General features: G+C 38.2%; 1 pseudogene; it reads left to right on the top strand.

Annotated features, from left to right (window-relative positions):
- Positions 1 to 713: 713 nt before the first annotated feature.
- LOC100914517 lies at positions 714 to 3,105 on the top strand (annotated as a pseudogene).
- The last annotated feature ends 19,738 nt before the right edge of the window (positions 3,106 to 22,843 follow it).

The raw sequence follows: 22,843 nt of genomic DNA, 5'->3' as shown, positions 1-22,843 counted from the left end.
TTTGCCTGAAGAGAACCACTCCAGATACATTCTCTCCTGACCATGGGGACTCCCAGGACCAGTGGATAACTGTCTGGTGATTCATCTCCTCACACCCACCCAAACAGCTCACCAAGGCCCAGCTCCATACAACACATCCTGCCATTGCATGCCTTGGGCCTCACAGGGGCTGGCCCCACTAATCAATTCCCCCACCAAAGAAGCTGGTTATAATTAACTCTCTCCCAATGGCCAGACAAGATGTTCACATGAGCACCAGGCCCACACTGATGAGAAATGTGACTCAGTGCCCACTCTATCCTGCCAAGGGCTGGGGAAAGGGAGAGGCTGTTTCCTGGAATTCCTCATTTGTGAAGGATTAGGTCCTTTACTCTTATCTTCAGAATATGTCTAACAGTTAAGAATAGGTACTTTCAGATGTACCAGTATAAAAGTCCATAACACTTAAGAGTTAGAATGGACATTAAGAGATAACCTATGAGGCAGCCAGGGGTGGGGCAGGGCAGGTCCATATATGCTGTACCTAATTAATCAACCAGACCTGCTGACACATGCTTTCTTACCCCACTCTATGAACCCCACTGCACCTTTGGATTTATACCTACATGCAGGTACATCCCCTGACTTGGCCCCCAATCCCTGAATTGCAGGACCTGCTCCCATCAGCTTTTGTTACTCCTGCTCCTTTTCAGCCTTTTGGTGCTGGATGCAGCATGGATGGAACCCAGGCCCAGGCTGAAGTAAAACTGAGCCCTCTCCACCTGGCCATGCATCAATAGGGGATCTAGTGAGAAAGTGAAAGAAGATAAAGTTACCCAGGTAGTTATCTGCTGTACTTGAACTCAAGGTATAGAAGAGGATTTTGGAGGCCAAGAAATTGGCCCTGAAGCCAAAAGATGGCATTGTTAACTGAGTTAAAATGGAGGACACTTTTGAATGGAGATTCATTTATGGCCAAGTCTTTGTAATTTATGGTAGAGTTTGTATGATTAGAGGCCTGTGGGGTATGTCCTAAAGAATAATGTCATCCAGCTCTGAAAGCAGCACTTTACTCAAGAGCAGATCCTGCAGATTAACTGTACTATGCTCACCTCAGAACCTGTTTTCAAGACATCTGTTGAATTTTTTTTTAATTAAAGCTTTTTATTTTCAAAATATATACATGGATAATTTTCAACATTCACCTTTACAAAATCTTGTGTTCTAATTTTTTTCCTCTCTTCCTCCCACCCCTTCCCCTAGATGGCAAGTGATTTAATATATGTTAAGCATGTGAATTTTTTTTTTTTTTTTGCTCAGGCAGTTGGGGTTAGGTGACTTGCCAGGGTCACACAGGTAGGAAGTGTTAAGTGTCTGAGGCCAAATTTTAACTCAGGTCCTCCTGACTTCAAGACTGGTGCTCTATCCACTGTGCTACCTAGCTGCCTCATGTACAATTCTTCTATACGTATTTCCACAAATATCATGCTACCTAAGAAAAATCAGATCAAAAAGGGAAAAAAGAGAAAGAAAACAAAATGCAACCAAACAACAACAACCAAAAAATACTATGTTGTGGTCCACTTTCAGTTCCCACTGTCCTTTCTCTGAGTGCAGACATCTGGTGATATTGACAAATTTGCTGACTTTGTGATGAAAATGTGAGAAGTGAAGAATGTTTTCATGCTGAGTATCTCTTGCACAGTTCACTTGTAGAAATTAACGTCTGATAAGAAATGATTGTGGAAAAAAATCTGAGATGAAAAGTGAATTGATCCAATTGGACAACTATGGACAAGAAGAATTTGCAGACATCAACCACAACATTGAAGTCTATCATGATTGACAATGCCTTGTCCCCTCCAACATCATTCAACTTAATGTTCAAGCCCTTCATTGGGCCTGCAGGGCACATGCCTGATTACTTGAGGCCAGAGATGGCCTGAGGTTTATTCCACAATTTCAAATCTCTTTTGGAATTTAAACAGGGAAAGTTGTCTTTTACTGCTACCTAGATTAGAAATTCCTTACTGAATGAGATCTTTCAAAATATCCCCTAGATCAGGACTGAGCAGTCAGAGAATCCTCTAAGACAGAGGTTGAGTACTTTGTTGACCCCATTGAAAAGCATTACCCTAAATCTGACCACATGGCAGACCTTAGCATCAGCTTGTATTCAGCAAGACTCCAGGTCAGTGGCCAGTCTCTGCATAAGATGAGCCTTGGGGACACAGTGGAGCAAGGTGTGATGTATGTGTTGAGATATTTCATTGGCAGAATCTACCACTATCTCATCAAGGTAACTCTAGAGAAGCTTTGCTTCTGATAACATATGAACAATTAGATGGCCCATTACACTTGTGACGGCAGGAATGCAAAGTCTACTCTGTTCCGTGGGCAGATTGAAATTGTTGGCTGTGTCAATGATCACCAGAGTCCTGTTTGTGACAGAGAAGATGCTCAAGAAACCCAGAACCATTAATGTGGTTTTGTTGGAATTAATCAATACAATTATCGGCAAGGTGTATAAGAATGCCAGGCTAGTAATAGATTACTCAGATGCCTGTGATGAGTGCCATTACAAAGACAGAGAATTTGCACATTGAAAATAGGAAATTCACAGTTGAAACTGAAAAGAAAACATTCCAGTTGACAAAGGACAGAGTCAGCATATAAACATTCCAGAAGACATTTCATGTTGAAGAAGTTGTTCAAAATGTCACTGAATCCTCTTTTGGTCTGGATGGGATTTCAGCACACATCCTATGTTTGAGACAGGGAGATGCCATAGTCACTCCATTCCAATATTGTCCTCCCATTGAATTAGAACCAGGAGTTTGTGCCATTTGTCAAGGAGTTGTTTGAAGATCTGACTAGGAATGGGGTAACCCACAAAGTAGATGACTCTTCCAACTCCCTTGGGAAGTGCTATGCCAATCCAGGTAAGATTGGGGTCATGTTTGGGATCCCCATTGACTTTGATACCATAAAAAAAACAAAACAAAACAAAACAAAAAAAAAACTCCTTTCATGGTTATGCTGAGAGATTGGAATTCAATATGCCAGATCTGCACTGAGATCACTGATCTTCCCAAGATAATTTATAATTTGTTCATTGTAACTTAGGCCTATGTGGAAACTATTACCAGAGGGTACACAGGGGCAGAAGTCCCCATCTAATAGTAGTTTTAGGATACAAGTGTAACTACTACTAGATGGGGATTATAGTCTTACCCCCAGATGCAAATGATCATGAAAGTTAAAAATGTGAACAAATGAGGCTGCCTTTATTTGCTTGTATTTCTCTAGAACTGTCCCTCTCCATATCTAGACTTGCTTCTGAGAGCTGCCTGCAAAGTCCATGAATTCAGTATGGCCCAATCAGAAAAGTCTCCCTTTGGTTATAGGAACAAAAATGGAAGGTATAGGAGGGAAAGAGACAAGTTGGTGTCTGATTTTAAGAACTTGGGTGTTAGGATTCTTACAAGGTGCTATGTCAGTTATCTAATTTAGCATGGTATTTAACAGGTCTCTAGTTTACTAATGTACTTTGTACTTATTAGAGTTCTACAAGAGTCACACCTTTAAGAGAGCATATATAAGCTAGGAGCCTCAACCAGGATTCAGTCCGGGACATTCAGAAGTCAGGAAGGACAAGCCCACTAAAGGACAAGCCCACTCTTGGAGACAGAGACAGATTCATTCCATTTTCCCCCTTTGTTTTGGCTGGAGGCTGAAGTACAAACCTTTGGATTCAGAGACATTTGGAGGGAGCTAGAGACAAAAGCTGGACGAGGCAAAGGACTGGTGGCAAGATCCGGAAGGCCTCCAGAAAACTAGCTGAGCCCCAAGTGAAGGAGATAAGACTTTGAAAGAGACAATAAAGGATTTTGAACTTTAACTCCTGGCTGCATTTAGGGTTATTACACTGAACTGAAACGAACGCTGCTCTCAGAAGCCCCCCAAGAAACCTGCTCCCAGAGAACTTTACATTTTAAAGAAGAATATCACACTTGGGGATTTTGCTAAATGTGACATGTGAGCATGTTTCATCTTTATTTATAAAAACTGTCCAAATTATTGGGAAACTGTTGTTTCCCTAACAGAGGTCTTTGAGCCTTTGGGCAAACAGTGTGGTTCCTCAACAGCTGCTTCCAGTGCCCACCTGGGCACAAATTCCTTATTCTTGCCTTTCTCCCCCAAAATCCTATCTACTTTGCCAGACTTCCATCTCAGAGAAACTCTCTTGCCCCAAGTTGTTGTTCTGTCCCTCTTCTAGGAATTGGAAGGATAGTGCCCCACTTTCCCCAGGACAGGATGGTTGTGACTAGGCAGTGACCAAGGTGGGGATGTGGGCATGAGCACAATCCCAGGCTGGACTCACTCATCAGATTCCTGGTATAATTTACATTTCTCTTTTCCAGCCTAATCTGTGTAGCCTGGGCATGAACAGAAGTCATCCCTTCGTCTCCTGCTGCCTGACCTGCTGTTCTCCCATTTCAAGCTGTCAGAGACGAGACTGGCCTTCTGCTTCACCACTTTCTTCCTTTGTCAGTCAAATAATTTCTAGCCCAGTTTTCTTATGTCTTATCTTCCCCAAAAGTTTCCTGCATGATTTTATCATTTGACTCCACTCTCTGGGACAGTTAAAGATGTGATTCTTCTTTGTAGCATTAACTCCTGGAGAAGAAAGAGTTTTATTTCTTGTGTTTAAGGGATTTATTTCTTGTTTTGATTTCTTCCACTGTGTAACATTCAGGACATTCCCCTGATTCTTTGTCTTTCTCCCCTATAAAATAAGGGGTTGCAATTAGATGACCCACTTCTGAAGCTCTGAAGTTCTGTGATTATGGTTTTGTGAATGCTTATACTCTTAGCTCCTGAGTCTGTAGAAACTTCTCTGACAAGACTGCTCTGATTGTTTTGGGAACTTAGCTCTCCATTGTTTCCTGAGCCATGCACTAAATCACAGTAATAAGACAAGGTCTCCAAAGGTCTCAGTTTTCATTTGGTGGGGACTGGCCTTTACCCATATGTATTGGGAGACAGGCTTTAAAGAGAGACCTGTCTTCATTTGGTAAAGCTGAGAACAGGAACCTCAGGCTCTCTCTGCCACCTGTATGTATATGGGGGGTGTATGTGTAAGGAGGGAATACTTGTTAGGGATTGTCACAGGCTCAGGATTGGAGACAATGTCAACTACTCTGACCTCAGCTGCTTTGGGAGAGAAGCATAATGACACTTGTTGACTTTTCATAGTCAATGACCTGATCTCAGTCAGCTGCTAAGCTTCAGTTCTGCCTTCTCTGCCCTCACCCCTTCTTTGTGACTTTGGAAGGCAGGGACCTGGAGGGCTCTGCCTATTAGTTAGTGTTAGATGTCTGTGCAGCATGACTTAAGGAATTAGAATGTGCCTCATTGTGTTTGGACCCAGGCCACTAAATATTGGCTTGATTGTAAGCTGAGAAGTGGTGGTGGTGGTGGGGGGAATGTTTCTGTAACTTCCTACCCCAAGTTGCCATTTGTCATTCAAACCAAATCTGTATTTTCCATCACATTTTTTCCGACTTGCTCTATGGGCTATTGGATACTTTCCAAATTGCCTTTTAAATTACTTGTATGAATGTATTCAATGACAGGTTAGGCTAAACAGAAGCTGGGATGTGTCTTGTTTATGTTTCCAGAGTTCTTACTACTCAAATGCTGAGAACCTTCCCCTAGTTTCAGGAAACATGCTTAAAAATTAGGATAATACAATGATTTTATTCTTCACAACCTGACTTGGATCAGACAGAAACATGATACACCCTGGCCTGTATTGGGTGGGACTTGACTAAGGTATAGAGGGTCAAGTTTTCAAAACAAATGAAGTTTTTATTTTGTTTTGTTTTTGGGGGCAGGATGGTATCTTAAATCTAGTAAGAATATTGAACATTTTCTCCATCAGTAAGTAATTGTGTGTCTCCTAAACACCTTGGTGTGATATTAGACATTCTCAGAAGCTTCTCCGATCTTTGTGAAAGAAATTTTATAAATCTTTATGAAATACAGAATTAAAATAAGTCTATGCATACTTTTCCCTTTACCAACCTATAAAATTAGTGTTTCCTAAGATTTGTCATTTTGCAATTCATAATTCAATTTGCTCTTTTAGGGTGGCAGAATAAGTTTCTTTGCTTTGAAAAAAACAAAGTAACTTGAGAACCTAAACCAGTAAATGAATGGAATTATACTAGAGAAAGGATCATTTAAAATTACTTGCCAAAGAGTTCCTCAATCTTCATTCTCTCCCCTCAATAGCATTTTATTTTTTAAATGCACATAAAAATGGTTTCCATTCATTTTGTAAAATTTTGTGCACTTCCCCCCTCCCAAGACAGCAAAAAAATCTGATATATGTTAAACAAGTACAATCCTTTTAAATATATTTAAACATATTTCCATATTTGTCACATTATACAAAAAAAAATCAGACCAAAAGGGAAAAAACCATGAGAAAGAAAAAGAAGGCAAACAAAAAAGGTGAAAATACTATGCTTCGATCTACATTCAGTTAAATGCAGCAAGGAATTCAATGCCTATCCTTTGATTCTGCTTGGAGTTGGCTTTTGCTGGGAAGGAACATGTTCTGCATTCAAGCTGTACTATGGTTTTTCTAGCTAAAGTTCCTGTGTGAGAGAATATTCCAAGGGACTGAAGACATTCCTTCATTCCTCTAGTTTCAATAGGACTTTGCATGAAAATTGTCTAAAAATGTGTGAAGAGGCTTCGTGTGGGGATGCATTGTTAGATGCAGAGGAACAAAAACTATGCTTCTTAGTGATAATCATTGCTGTTCAATAGTTCTTCTTTGGCCATAAATTTCTCCTTTCTCCACATCTTACAGGTAATCCATCCCTTGTCCTACTGATTTGCTTATAGCATTTCTATTTTTGTCTAAATCATGAACCCATTTCTACCTTGTTTTGGTATAAGGTATTAGGTGTTGCTCAATGTCTAGTTTCTGCCACACTATTTTCCAAATTTTTTTTTTTTTTTTTTTTTTTTTTTTTTTTTTTAGCAATTTTTGTCATATAGTGAGTTCTTATTCCAGAAGCTGGAGTCTTTGGGTTTATCAAACAGTAGCAATCATTGACTATTGTGTCTTGTGAACCTAACATATTCCACTGATCTACTACTCTATTTCTTAGCGAGTACCAAATGGTTTTGATGACCACCACTTTATAATATAGTTTTAGGCCTGGTATGGGTAGGCCTACTGTTCTTATTCTTTTGCAAAAGAAATTTCTTTTTCATTTGGAAAAGCTGAGATCAAAAGCTTTAGACTGTCTTTGTGAACTGTCCAGGTGGAGTAGGGATTGGGATAGAGTAGAAGGGGGCTCTTCTTTAGAAATTGTCATTACTCTGTCACCCATCCATAGTATTCTTGGCTTTATATGTCTCTTGAAGAGGTGTTCCTGGGAAACCAGTCAACCATATTTGGCTGAAGTGAGCATAATACTTATGTAGACACTTTTTTTTTTCTCTTTGGTTTTTGTATTTTTAAACTGCATGATAAAGGAAATCACCTTTCCTAATCTGTGGTCACAATAATTACTTTTTTTAAGTTTGCAAAACCATTTCTAAAAGTGTTTTGAGTTCAAGCCACAGCAGGAAGCTTCACCAAGCAGCATTTTGGTGTGTGAGGAATCGAAGAAAAGAAAAGTTTTTAGCAAGCATATAGACTATTGACCTTAGCCCAGGTTTTCAGAAAAGCTGAATGTTTCTGGTCTTGTTTTTGTATGACTCAATATCAAGATGAAATGATGTCTTAATAAACCTCTCTCTGTCTCTGTCTCTCTGTCTCTATCTCTCTCTGTTTCTCTCTTTCTTTCTCTCCTCTTCTTTCTGTCTCAAAAAAAAGATAACCTGGTTCAAGCTCTTTATTTTTACAGATGGCTCTGAAGCCCAGAGCATTTAAATTCCTTATCAAAGGGACACATTTAAATAATTATAGAATGAGACTAAATCCAGGTTCATTAACTCCAAACTCAATGCTGAGCCATTGAACCTCCTTGCTCAGGTGGTGGACAGAAACCCTTCTGGTCCCTTATATGTCCTAGGTTAACAGTTGGCCTGATGGATCGAGGGACTCTGAGGGAACCATAGTATCTTGAAGTTGGAAGAATTCTCAGAGGTGATAACATCCAATTCTGACTGAGACTTACATCTCATCCATATCCTCTTCAATGAATGGATAGCCAGCCTCCACTTGAAGACTTCCAGAAATAACAAGCTCACCACTATTAAAGATAGCCCATAGAATTCATGGACAATGCTAATGATTATGAGAGTGTTTATTAGTCTAAGAGAAAATCAGTTTTTCTATACCTTCTATAGCTACAAACTAACAGAATAAATCTAATTCTTCTTCTTCATGAACAGGAGGATGCCAGGAAATAACACCAGTCAGATACAGTCTTCCTCTGGGTTTTCTTTAACATCATCACTACTGTTCACTTGAGAAGGGTTCTCCCTCCCCGCATCTTTCTACCTCTATCTGTCTCTATCTCTATCTTTCTCTGTAGCATTTCAGTTCCTTGTCTGTATTGGACTTGGTATAAGGTATTAGGTGTTGCTCAATGTCTAGTTTCTGCCACACTATTTTCCAATTTTTTTTTAGCTGTCTTCTTCCCTAGATTTCTAGATTGAGGAGTTAGTGCCAGCCTCTTCAAGCCCACAGTTGCAGCAACATGAATCGAAGGAATGACCTGACAGAATGAATGAATAAGAAAGTAGCTTTTAAGCATTTATCATATGCCAGGCACTGTTCTAACTGGTAATAAAAATGCAAGCAAGAAAAACCAAATGTCCTCAAAGTGCTTATGTTCTCACAGAGGGAGATAACACTTATTGAAAGGCAAGACTTGAAAAGGGGGAGAGGGGAGGGAACTGTACATAGAGAGGATATGTAGTGATATGGCTTAGAGATGTTTGAGAAATAGCATGGTAGACCCAGAATTGTGTAATTTAAGGTGAAAGTTCACCAGTCAGAAACCAAGATCCCAGGATCAGAATTCTAGTGGGAAGAAGTTGGAATACAAGTAACATGGCTTTTGGAGATAACCAAGGCATGTATCAAAGAGTCCATCAGTCAATGAATGAGCATTTATTAAATGCCTAGTATGTACAGACAATGTGCTAGGTGCTAGAAACACATACAAATTCTGAAACAATCTCTTCCTATTCTCTTGACATCCAAGATGGTACCGTTGGCAGAGAGGCAAAAGAAAAAACACATCTTCTTCAGAGCAAGCATTACCTTTTATATATAGTAGAAGCAGCTCATTAATGTTTGTTGAGCTGAAGTGCTCCTTCCAATCACTTGTTTTACTTGTTGTCATCTTAGACCTGCCTGTTCTGGTTAGTCTCCCTCTGAACATTCTCATTTTGAACTCCTAGACATGTATATTCCCTCTATCGCTCTGATTATCTCTTGCTGAACTTCTTTACCTCTTGCTTAGGTCCATTAGAAAGAGTTTTGTGATTGTGCTGGGCTTACCCATCTATCCTGATTTACTGATCACTTCCTTTGCTATATATGAAGATCAGAAGATCAGAACCAGGACTTGGACATTGGGTTTCTTATTCAAAAACCAAGACTTTTCAACTGCATCACCCTGTCTTAAGTTCATCATATTTGCAAGACTTCACCCATTTCCTCAGGTTCAATTGACCAAGCCAGAACTCACAACCACTAGCTAAAGAAATAGTCATTTGTGAAGACAATAAAACAAAGCCATACCAAAGGATCCATGATGAAAGGACCCATCTACCTCTGGAGAGAGAATTGATGAACTCTGAATGCAGAGTCAAGTATACTTTACTTCTTCATTTTAATTGTTTTATTTTTCTTTTATGATATGGCTAAGATGAGAAAATGTGTTTTATGATTTCATATGCATAATTGAAATTGCTTTTTCTTTTATGATATGGTTAACATGGAAAAATGTGTTTTATGACTTCATACGATAATTGATGCTGACTTGCTTGACTTCTCAAGGAGGAGGTAGAGGGGACACATTTTTAAAAAATGTTTGTTAAGATATTTTAAATATAGTTGGGAAATAGTGAAATAAATAAAAATATATTTTTAAAAAAGAAAAAAAGGAAATAGTCATTTGCATTCAGAGCCATAATTAATAATTCTTAAAGCTAGATGAATTTATTTGAGGTAGAATAGTTTCCTAGAGCACAGTTCAGTCATATAAAGAAGAGGGGTGCCCTTCTCCTGCCTCCAAAAAGTCATCTATGCCTTCAGTGACGTGGTTAATGGTTCCTAATCCTTTTAACCCCAAGCATGAGGAGAAGGTAGCATATGGGGAACGCTGAGCAGATAGTAGGATAGATCAAGACATGAAAGGCTGGTTGATTCACTGCCAATCAGTGGAGATCATTAGATGCTGGGGAACCAGAGTATCTTCATGTGAAGGAAGCTACAGGGACCTAAACCCACTGTACCCATCATAGTTATGGCTCCATATATATTACACATACTTAAGATTCCCACCAATTGTAAAGGAACAATCAATTCTTCACAGGATCATTAACCATTCCATATACCCTATAGTTAAGGTCTCTACCTTGAGTCTTTTCATATCCCAAGGGGGAGATCTCTCTGCTCTGTCCAGCTATGGACATTTGGTCTATCCCACAGAGGGCATCTTCCTGGACCTTGATCTTGAAGTCCAAAGAATTTGTGAGACTAAGCCTCATAGGGAGATAGGAGCCCAGAGGAGAACAGACTGTGTAATCTTATCTTATTCTCAGCCCCAACATTACCTAATGTTATTGAGTTCTATGCTTCCTAGTATGTAGACTTTGATCTGAGCTGCTGACTAATCACAGGATCTTAATATGTCTGAATTCAGAGGGATTATAGAATTCATTCATTTGAATCCTTCTCATTTTACAGAAAGGAAAAGGAATCTCAGAGGAAAGTGGTCTGCCCATGGTTACGAGCAAAGCAGTCTTGACTCTTATTCTAGCCCCTTTGCCTCACAACATGAGAATAACTCAGGTTCCTAAATAGATCCATGAAATGCTTTTCAAAGCTTCCAGCTCTAGAGCGGTTTTCCACTGGGCTCACCCTTTCAGCTACCTCTCTCCCCACTTCACACACTTTTGGCCTATGGCCACAGCTATAATGGCCACATCCTTGGCACAGCCCTTGCATTAATGTACTACTCGTGCAAAGCCTCGCTGGCCAGAGGCAGAGAGAATGCAGCACAGCTGGGAACACCAAGCTCTCCCTGGCATGGGGAATCACACGCATGCATGGCTGCTGGTCTGCATGTGCAAAAGGCAGAAACCCACACAGGGGATGTACATAAGGACCCTCCTCAGCCAGGCCCTTTGGCCAGGACTATCCTGTTTCCTTTGGTATGTTCTCTCAATCTTAGCCCAAGGCCAGTTTTTAAATATTTCAAGCAATGAATCTTTCTCTGGGGAGGCCATTGCAAAGGTCTGCTAGATCTGGGTTCCAGGGGATTGTTTCCTGGGCTCTGCCATCTACAATGCAGGCAATTTAGACATAGGAAAAAAGGGAAAGGCCAAGGAAAAATTGCAGAAGAGGCCAGGCCTCAGTGGGAACTCCAGTGGCTCCTGAACTTCTGCTGATCCTCCAGAGCCAGGGAATGAATACATTCCAATTTAGAGATCATCAGATGTTAGCTCTAAGATGTTTAGATCTGAAATAGAATTTAAGAGATCACCAGCCCATCATCCATATTTTATAGATTGTGAAGGGGTAATGTCTTGTTTAAAGTCATAAACTAGTGATTAATAGAACAGAGACTCAAACTCATGTCTCTTGGGTCTTTGGCTAGACATCTCTATGTTACTGCTCCCTGGGGGGGGGAGGAGAGAGGATGTCTAGTCTGGAAGGAGGGAGGTAACTATTATATGACTCTCATGACTTATTATTTGAAGAGATGAGAGATCAGGGGAAAAAAAGAAAAAAAAAGAAAAGAGGAGAAAACATTCATTCATTCAAAAAGCATTTATTAAATATCTACTATATAATAGGCCCTATGTTAGGCCTCGTAAATACAAAAACAAAACTGAAACAATAGCTGTCCTTAAGGATTTTATATTCTATTAGGTGTGGGGATATATTTAGAAAATTAATATAAAAATATGAAAATTAATTTCAGGAGGGAGGGCAATAGTAGCTAAAGGGATTCAGCCAGGAGAGAGAGAAAAGGTATTTACTAAGTAATTAGAAGTTTCTTTTCTTGTCTCTTCCCTAATGGGGTTAGCCTTTAGCAAAATTGTTAGGATATTCTCTAATGCCTCATATTTCACACTTTCTCCCTCTGTTTTTTACTTCCCACAGGTACTTCGTGGTCCTTTCTGCTCCCACTTGCTACTCAAAATTCCATGGAGACACTCCATGAGGCAAGCAAGGAAATTGAGTAGAATTAGTTCTATCTGTAACCTTCTCCCGTATACAGTAATAGCAATGTTGTTTGAAGAATAACTGTGAATGACTAAACTATTCTGAGTAATGTGTATATTTATATCAACTACAAAGGACCTATTGAGGAAGATGCTATCTACCTACAGAGAAAAAACTAATATAAGGAAATATGTGGATTTCTCTAATGTGAGATTGGAAAGAAGGGAGAAAAGGTCTGAACTCAAAATGTAACTAAACAATTTTTTAAAAAAGAAGTTATACAGAACAAAATATACCAGAAAATGCTAAGTAAATTAATTCTCTTAGAGGGAGAAAGATAACTCAGCTTAACTAAGACTGATTTCCTGATCTTACCCAAGAAAGAAATTCTTCAAACTCTCCAGTATAATAAGCTAGGGATAGGGACATGATCAAAACATTCATTTATTTTATATATTACTTTTTTCCTAGTATATTTCTCTCTATTAAGAAATCTAAAGAGAATCTGGCATATATTCTTTTGAAACTGAAAGCCAGAGGACCAGGATCTCTCTCCTCTCTTCATGTAGGACAGAACATTAGTTAAGCAATTTCTACCAATGAGGAGGATGAATAAGTGGATTTTATAGTTGTGGGTTATACCTGTATCAAACACTAATAGTAAATACTTAATACAATTTATTGAATTTAGTTAAATGTTAGGAAGATTGTTTACCATAGTATGATAGAAGGTATATTATACATGGAATCAAAAGTTCTTGATTAGAGTCCTGTCTTTGTTTTACCTGTGTAAATATAAGCAAGTCACATCTTTTCTGTAGCCCTCTGTTGCCTAAAATTCTTATATGAGGATAATAATATTTGTACTATCTATATCACAGAGATTTTGTAGACAAAATATATATTACTATTAATTATAATAAAAATAACCAATTATCAGATAACAAATTCCCAAACCAAAATATAAACCCTCTTTTAGATCCTTGAGAATTGAACCAATAAACTATTGGAACCAGATACTCCTAGCTGCTGGTCGTGTGGCTGCTGGTCTAGCTAGCTTCTTGACTCAGCTGCACACATTGCTAAAATGTTGCCCATAATTACCTAAATATAGCATTGATTCCTTCCCTCTAAAGTGTAAAAATTTTATTTGTAATTGGTAGTACTATACTTTGTCACAGAGATTTTGTAGATAAAGTATATATTATTATTAATTATAATAAAAATAACAAATTATCATATAAAAAATTTCCAAACCAAAATATAAATCCTCTTTTAGATCCTTGGGAATTGAACCAGTAAACTACTGGAACCAAAACACAATCACAGACTAAACTGTTGCCCATGATTATCCAAACATAGAATTGAATCCTTCCTCCTGAAATGTAAGAACTTTATTTGTAATAGGTGGTACTATACTAAATATTCATAATTTTCAGTCTATCAAGAATAAAAGATTTGCAAAATGTTGAAACAATCAAAACCATATGAAGTCAGGATAAAATACACATCATTCCTATGAACCTGTTGACTACTGAAATTTGTCGAAGAGGATTGTTATAAGCTCATAGGAGATGAATTTATATCTCAAAACTTTTATTCAATTACAAATAGTGATTATGTTATCCACCTTTGCAATAACTCTCTAAAGTTTGCATAAAAGAAAAATAGCAGGAGAATGACCTGTCTTAGAACTATTTCTGTCTTAAATTCATCAAGTATAAGATGGAAAAAAAAATGATAAGGAAGGAAGGAAACAAGCATTTATAAAGTATCAACTATTTGCCAGGCATTGTGCTAAGTGCTTTACAAATGTTATCTCAAGGAAGGAATTTGTGGCCAGAGAAAAACTAGAGTACATTATGGAATGCAAAAAGGATAATTTTGATTATATTAAGTTTAAAAGTTTTTGTACAAACAGACCAATGCAGACAAGATTAGAAGGGAAGCAATAAATTGGGGGAAATTTTTTACATCCAAGGATTCTGATAAAGGTCTCATTTCTAAAATATATAGAGGATTGATTCAAATTTATAAGAATATAGGCCATTTTCTAATTGATGAATGATTAAAGTATATGACAGACAATTTTCAGATGAAATTAAAACCACTTCTAGTAATATGAAAAAATGCTCTAAATCACAACTTGTAATGGGCTGAGGTTTGAGTTGATGCACTGAGGTCCCAAGTACGTGAGGCTAAATAGTAATTGGGCTATGGGAGAGATTGGGCCTGGGTTCGATACTCCTAGCTGCTGGTCGTGTGGCTGCTGGTTTAGCTAGCTTCTTGACTCAGCTGCACACATTGCTATTGCCGATTCTCTTCCATCTCCGATCCTTCTTCACTGAGAATAAAGACTGATGATTTTCCCCTAACCTGAATTCCTGACTCCTGCTGATTTAAAAATATGCGGTCTTCATAACTACTGATCAGAAAAATGCAAATTAAGACAACTCTGAGATAACACTCTCACTACACACTACACACCTCTCAGATTGGCTAAGATAACAGAAAAGGAAAATGATGAATGTTGGAGGGGATGTGGAAAAACTGGGACACTAATACATTGTTGGTGGAGTTGTAAACTGATCCAACCATTCTGGAGAGCAATATGGAACTATACGCAAAGAATTATCAAATTGTGCACACCCTTTGATTCAGCAGTGTCTCTACTGGGCCTGTATCTGAAAGAGATCATAAAGGAGGGAAAGGGATCCAGATGTGCAAAAATGTTTGCGGCAGCCCTTTTTGTAGTGGCAAAGAACTAGAAACAGAAAGGATGCCCATCAGTTGGAGAATGGCTGAATAAATTATGGTATATGAGTGCTATGGAATATTATTGTTCTATCAGAAATGATCCACAGCATGATTTCAGAGAGACCTGGACAGACTATATGAACTAATGCTAAGCGAAAGGAGTAAAACCAGGCGATCATTGTACATGGCAACAGCAAGATTATATGATGATCAATTCTGATACATGTGGTTTTTTTTTTTTTAATAACGAGGTGATTCAGACCAGTTCCAATAGTATTGTGATGAAGAAAGCCATCTGCATGCAGAGAGAGGACTGTAAGGATTGAGTGTGGATCACAACATCGTATTTTCACTTTTTTGTTGTTTGCTTGCATTTTGTTTTCTTTCTCATTTTTTCCCTTTTTTGTTGTTTGCTTGCATTTTGTTTTCTTTCTTGTTTTTTCCTTTTTTAATCAGATTTTTCTTCTGTAGCATGATAATTGTGGAAATATTTATAGAAGAATTGCTCATGTTTAATATATATATTGAATTACTATCTAGGAAAGGAGGTGGGGGAAGGGAGGGAAAATTTGCAACACCCGGTTTTGCAAGGTTGAATTTTGAAAATTATCTAGATATGTGTTTTGAAAATAAAAAGCTTAAAAAAAAACCCAAATGTTATCTCATTTGATCTTCACAATAACACTGGATAGAAGAGGTTATTATTATCTCTACTTTATAGTTGAGTTTCAATGACCAGTTTAAGATCACACAGCTAATAAGTATCTGAGACTGGATTTGAATTTAGGTCTCTTGTCTTTTAAGTCTAGTACTGAATCTGTTTCGAGCCAGAACTCTGAAACAAGAATTCTTATAAGGTGTTAAGTCAGTGAAATTGATAAGACAATGGTTATCTAGTTTAGCATGGGGATTAATAGTTCTTTAGCTCAGTACAGGTACTTAATACTTACTATAGTTCTACAAGATTCACACCTATGATAATGTAATGATAAGAGAGCATATAAGATGGGAAGCAGAGCCAGATTCCTTGAGAGCCAGAGAAGACAGAGGATTAGAAGCAGGAGTTCAAGCTCTCTAAGCCAAGGAGAGAGATTCATTCCATCTTCTGTCAGGCTCCTGGTGGCTGGCCTCCTGCACTTCCCACTGAGACCAAGGCCATCTGAAAGGCTCTCCAGAAAGCTTGCTGGGGCTCCAGGCAAGGAAACTAGATTGTGAATATAAAGGATTTGGACTTTAACACTGACTATTTTGTGATGATTACTTTACTGAAAAGAAGGCTGCCCCAGAGACCTCCAGAAAACCACCAAGAACATTACATGAATCTACTGTTACTTTTGTTAATGCAAATAATAATAACAATTCTTTCAAAGTCTAGCTCATAGCCCTTGTCATGGGGTGGGAGGTCATCAGAGAGATAACAGTAAAACAAGGAAATACTAGCCAAGGTGATGTACGACTGCAGCTTTGTGAGCTTGAGACTGTTACAAAAGATGTGAAAGCCCAGCAGAAGTCCTGAAATGTCAACCAACTGGGTTTTGGCAAATCAGTGATTGGGGGAACACCCTGGCTAAAATGATAAAACTGCTCCTTGAAAATACTTCCAGAATTCCTGGAGAGTTACAGAAGTCAGGGTGACATTTTGAATGCAAACAATATTTAGTCACATGAAGTTAGCTTCAAACAATATTAATTAATGATAAATAATAAGTCATAGCTTCCTCATCCAAAACTGGAAAAAGAACTGATAGACATTCTTGGAATTTCTGAGAAGTGAATTTAAAAATCTACAAAAATAATCTTAAGAAAATTATTCAGAAAAAAGACAAGGTTTTACCGTGTAACAATAAAGACAGACAGATAACAGGTATACATCACTGGGTTTATTCATTCTAATTGAATATGGCTTACCTCTGGATGGAGTCTATGAAGTAATAAAGAGCAGAATCCAAAGTTCCACATATGTTTATAAAGAAGCACCAAATTAATAGCTGTAATGAGGACTTGGTCATGGAAACGGAGGGGTTTGGGATGGCAATTCAAGACCATGTTATTGCCATAAGAAACCAGAGAAGGGCTAATGTCATGAGGCCTGCTCTGTGACTGATCAATGTAGATTATGCAAAAAATTATTGAAGACCGTGTAATGCATCACGTAGGCTTTAAGAGTTTAGCATGAACTAATCCCTAAGAAGACATCTCCTTGGCTAGAATTATAAATGAGAATTCTGCTTGTTATTTTCCATGAATTTACAGATCATAAACCCTCATGGTACACATACAGATCCAAAAATAATTTAGAGAATTCAACCAGTAAATCATTATCACAGCTTGATCTGCTGCCCACAACTGCTCAGATAAAACACTGATTGATAAAAACTTAAGACCTGATGTTTTAAATAGATTTCACTACTCCAAAACTCCTAAATTCTAAGCTTCTTGGAATGAAAAGGTTTCAAATTACAGGGACCTGGCTGAGGGGATCAGAATCACTTGGCAACAGTATGAGGTACATATTCCCCTGTTGTCCTCACTGTTACTGGAACTAGGTTGAGAATACTTTCAGTGAGTTCATAGAGTAGGATTTTATGTTCAAAATTTTTCATTTAGCTAAAAAAAAATAGTTCTTAATCTATCTGCACAAGACCCTATAGGACACGGAATTCTGAAGGAATACTAACAAGAAGGTGACCTATCTCTGTACAATTTTTAACTGCACTTAGCTGAAAAATAAAGAAGAATGAGTTGATATCTCTTCTTGGGATGGGAATCCCATTCCAAATTTTGATTCATCTGACTCATTCCTGGCAAACAACCATCTTAGCCTGGCCCATCTGCTACTTTTGCTCAAGAGAAAGACCCTCAGTAGTTTCCCCCTGCCTCCTCTCAAACCAACTTCATGATTCTCTTCTTATTTAAATATGGTGTCCCTCTTCAACTTTTCTACCATCTCCTTGCTGAGTGCTTGCTCAACCATTAGTCTATCCCATATTAACAAAGCTCCATCCAGGTGATTCTCATTGCTCTCCTTACCAAGCACAAACCTTTCTTTTGAGCTGATAGTTCCCCTGCTACAACAATCATGCCCAAATATAATTTCCACTTCACAATATAGGGAGAGTCATTTCTTCATGAAGTTACCTTTCTAGATTAATGCCTTGGCTCCAGAATTCATGTGATCTTCTCTCTCTCTATTTGTTTTAGTCCAAAAAACCAAATCTCTGGATGTCACTTTAGAGACTTCTTAGTCAGCTGTCACCTAAATACATATGCACTGATGAATTCATAATTTCTTCTGAGTGTATACTCCTTCTTCCGTTATAGATCCCAACCCCTCACTATGGAATTCTTGTCTGATTCTTTCCAGAAATCCTCAGAAGAGATCTATCTAACAACTCAAATCCCTAATTTGGTTCTGTTAAAGTTAGCACTTGGGGTGCCCATCCATCTGTTATTTCTCATACTTGCTATGTGAGCAACCCAGTTTCTTTTGGCACTAAATGTGTCATGGAATCATAGATGTAGAAGAGAGTAGAGTCCAAGTCCAGCCCCCTTTATATGCTGCCTTGAGAATGTGTTAAAAATTCTTGGGCATTTGCTACTTCATTACTATGCAAAACTTACTTACGGATGACCATGAGTATTTCTATTGTCCTTGGGGGCAATCTGAATTTTTTTAGATCTCTGTATTCCCTAAATCACAAATTTAACTTCAGATTCAGTCAGGGAAACCTGGATTTTAATCCTTTCTTAGACACATATGAGTCATGAGGCCCTCAACACACCTTTATGGACCTTAGTTTTCTCAACTGAAAACAAGGAAGTTGAACTTGAGATTTCTTGATATTTATGGTATTTTCTAGCCCTAAATCTGTTTCTAGGGGCAAGTAGAAGCCACAGTAGAAGCCACTAGAGCACTGACCCTAAAGTCAGGTTCGAATCCAGCTTCAGATGCTTATTAGGTATGATAATATGGGCAAGCCACCTAATTGCCTCCAAAAAAAAAATCAACGTTTTTATAACCTAGGAAATAGCCAGTGAATACATTTTCCTGAAATCTTAATAGCTTACTTAATGTTATTGTAAATAATATTAATATTAACTAAGTAATTTCAGGGGTCCTCAAACTTTTTAAATAGGGGGCCAGTTCACTGTCCCTCAGACTGTTGGAGGGCCGGGACTATAGTAAAAACAAAAACTTTGTTTTGTGGGCCTTTAAATAAAGAAACTTCATAGCCCTGGGTGAGGAGGATAAACATCCTCAGCTGCTGCATCTGGTTCTCAGGCCTTAGTTTGAAGACCCCTGAATTAAGTCATGATTACTTAATAGTAAATCTCAATCCCCTGCTCCTCTCCCATCTATTTTACTAGATCAGATAGTGGAGTCCTCCCCAAAAAAATCTTTGGCTCACTATTAGCCCCATCTGCCATGTACTTGAGAAAATTTATTAGTATCATTTATGAATAGCTCATATCTAGATTTTTACAAATGTGAGTCTCCAGTTCTCATATAAACTCTTAAAGTAACATACCTATCAGATAGAGAGAACTTTTTAAAATTTCACCCTCACAGAAAATTAGAAGGTAAAAAGACAAACATAGAAAATACAGCAGCACACAAACCATCTCCATGTCCTGTTTTAGAAAGAAATTACATTTGGGATATCCAATGAGGCAAAACCACAACTCTCCAGTAAAATCCCTTTCTCTTCCAGGATCTTTCATTAAGTTGAACAACTTTCCCCTCCTCATACCCAGGATTTATAGCACCTCCTGTGATTTGATTTACCCCTGGGTGGTAAATAAACTCTGGGATGCCTGGAAATGCCATGTACTTTGTCTAAGCAACTCATGGTGATGTGGAAGCACAAAGTACAGATCTTCTGCTCACCTGTCATAGCTTTATATTCCTTATTACTTCTCAGCTGCTGGAGACAAAATCTTTTTTTGTTCTCCAAGAGACATAGGAATTCCTCTTCTCTCTCAAGAAGATCAGATCTTTGAATTCTTGGACTTGGGGTTACTCTCAAGACAACCTCAAAGTTTGTGCTGATCAAGTTATCTCTCTACTAAGAAGGCTATATATTATGAGCTCATATTACTGGGAAATGTCCTTCCTCTAACCAGGAGGCAAGGATTCAGGGATGACGGTGTCCTTGGACTCCCTCTTGGGCCATATGTACAAGCACACATAGCTTCTATGTGTCCCTTTAGGAGTTCCTACTTCCTCTCTGGTGATAATCCACTCTGAAGAGCTTTCCTTGGACTACATGGCAAGAAAACTACAAGCAACCATACCTAATTCCCATGTATTTCTCCAGAATTCTCCATCATTCTACCAGCCGCTGCATTTCTCTTGTTGAGAAAATGTGTTCTTGGGAACTCTTCTTGGAATTTGTGGACAAGCATTTGCAGTTTCCATGTGCTTTTCTCCTGTATTTTGTCTCAAGATTAATGATTCAGATATAGGGGAAGGAGAATTCTTTCCTTTTCAAAAGAAAGATTTAAGCAAAAAAGATTCAAGCAAAAAAGTGATAAGAGAATCTTGCTGGCTCTTTATTATAGGGCCTCCCTTCTATAATGAGTCCTAAGTGATCAGATCATCTTGGGGGTGGCCTCAGGTCACCCATATTTAATCAGTAGTTTTCTTTTGTTCTTTTATTAGTAAAGTATCAGTGGGTATGCACATATTAGGAGACATTTATCAAATATTTACTGACCTATAATCCCATAAATCAATCACTAGGCATTTGTTAAGCATTGACTTTGTGCAAGACGCTGTGCACATACCACTGGGGGTAAATACCAAGACAAAAGTTCTTGCCTTCAAGGAATTTACACTGTACCGAAGGAGACAATGTATGCTTATATAAGTATATACAAAATCCATGCACCGCAGATAAAAGACAATCTTAGAAGAGAAGATTCTAGTAGCTGATGAGTTTCTAAAAAGTCCTTCTAAAAAAGGCGGAGCTTGAATTTGGGCTTGAAGGAAGCCGGAAATTACAAAAGATAAAAGTGAGGAGGAATATCAATCCAAGTAGTAGGGACAGTCAGTACAAAGGCACAAAGAGGAAACATTGAGTCAAACAACTCACAGAATGAAATATTGGGCTTGGAATCAGGAAGATATGATTTAAAATCCTGCTGCTTATGCTTAATGGCTTCATGATCTTTGACTAATTAATTAGTATAGGCCTCAGTTTCCTCATCTGTAAAATGAGAATGTTTGACTTAATGATCTCTAAGGTACCTCTGAGCTCTAAATGTATGATCCTATTCTATATATCATGTGTGAGAAACAGCAAATAGTGAGGTCCAGTATTGCTGGATCAACCAACAAGGTGAAAGCTTCGAGGGAATTCACTTGATAGCCCCTCACAATTGATTGCATCACCAATCAAACCTGTGCAGGGCAGAAAGGGGAGGAAGAGGAGACTTCTATATACTTCTTTAACCATACAGTTTCCTCCTCCCCTTCTTTGAGCAGAGTGGTCAAGGTCACACTGTTTGTGGATTTCAGGCTTCCCCTACAGCCCTACCAACGCCATCAAAGGATTCTTCTTGTCCAAGAATTTCCAGTGCTTCCCTTATAAACCTTTTAGGCACTTCTAGGACCAGACTAAGCATTTCCACTCCTAGGTCATGAAGATATGTGGAACTATTCATGCAATGGTTAAAGACAGTGTTAAAGACAGTACAGGAGAACAAATGTCAAGCCCTCAGGGTTTTCAAGACATCATTCTTCTCTATCCCTGTGACCCTTTCCTCTGAATGACTGGTCCCTGCCTTCATATCTTTTTTAAGGAGAAAGTTCATGTCAATCTTTATTTCTCTTCAGACTGTATTCCTGACTCTCCAGACATCTTTTGTCCACATCCACCCTCTTTTTAAGCTCTTTTTTTAAAAAATGTTTTCTTCCCCCATTAGTAAGCTCCTTGAATTCAGGCACTGTTTTTCTATTTGTATTTGTATTCTTAGTACTTAGTACAATACTTGCCACATAGTAAATGCTTGATAAATGCTTGTTGATGATTTGTTGACTTCCATTAAGGGAGTGACTCACTATTTGCCAAGATAACTCATTCCATTAATGGGCAGTTCTTATTTGCCCTCTGAGGCAGAACAAGTCTGATCTTTCTTCCTCATGACTGGTCGTTCAGAGATTTCTAGGTTTTCCTTTTTCCTAGCTAAACATTCCCAGATCCTACTATTATTGGATTGATCAAAAGGCAAGAAGAGAGAAAGATTTCCTCACCGCCAGGTAGATTGAAGATAACTTTGGGAATTGTGTTATGAAGTAGAACATGTGGGTACAGGAAGCTATTTTAAAACAGAACTGAAATATGTAATTATATGATGAAAAGGTTGAACAAAATAAGAACAGGAAATATAAAAATGAGGAAGAAGAAATATAGAGTAATATCCTTCTTCTTAGAAAATAGTGGTTTGGGCTTGATTTTGATTAAAACCAATTACTGAACAGATGATAGTTGGCAATAATTTTAAGCATTTTGTCTCAGCCCATTTAGGTAAATTGGATTTGAATGCCAGATGCTCCACTGCATGATCTTCTATCTAACTATCTATTCAATCAGTCAGTCATTATTGAGGTAATTGGGGTTAAGTGACTTGCCCAGAGCCATATGACTAGTAAGTGTCTAAAACTAG

Source organism: Sarcophilus harrisii, chromosome 2 (genome assembly GCF_902635505.1).
Source record: "Sarcophilus harrisii chromosome 2, mSarHar1.11, whole genome shotgun sequence".
NCBI lineage: Eukaryota > Metazoa > Chordata > Mammalia > Dasyuromorphia > Dasyuridae > Sarcophilus > Sarcophilus harrisii.
This window is presented reverse-complemented; position numbering and strand designations above follow the sequence as displayed.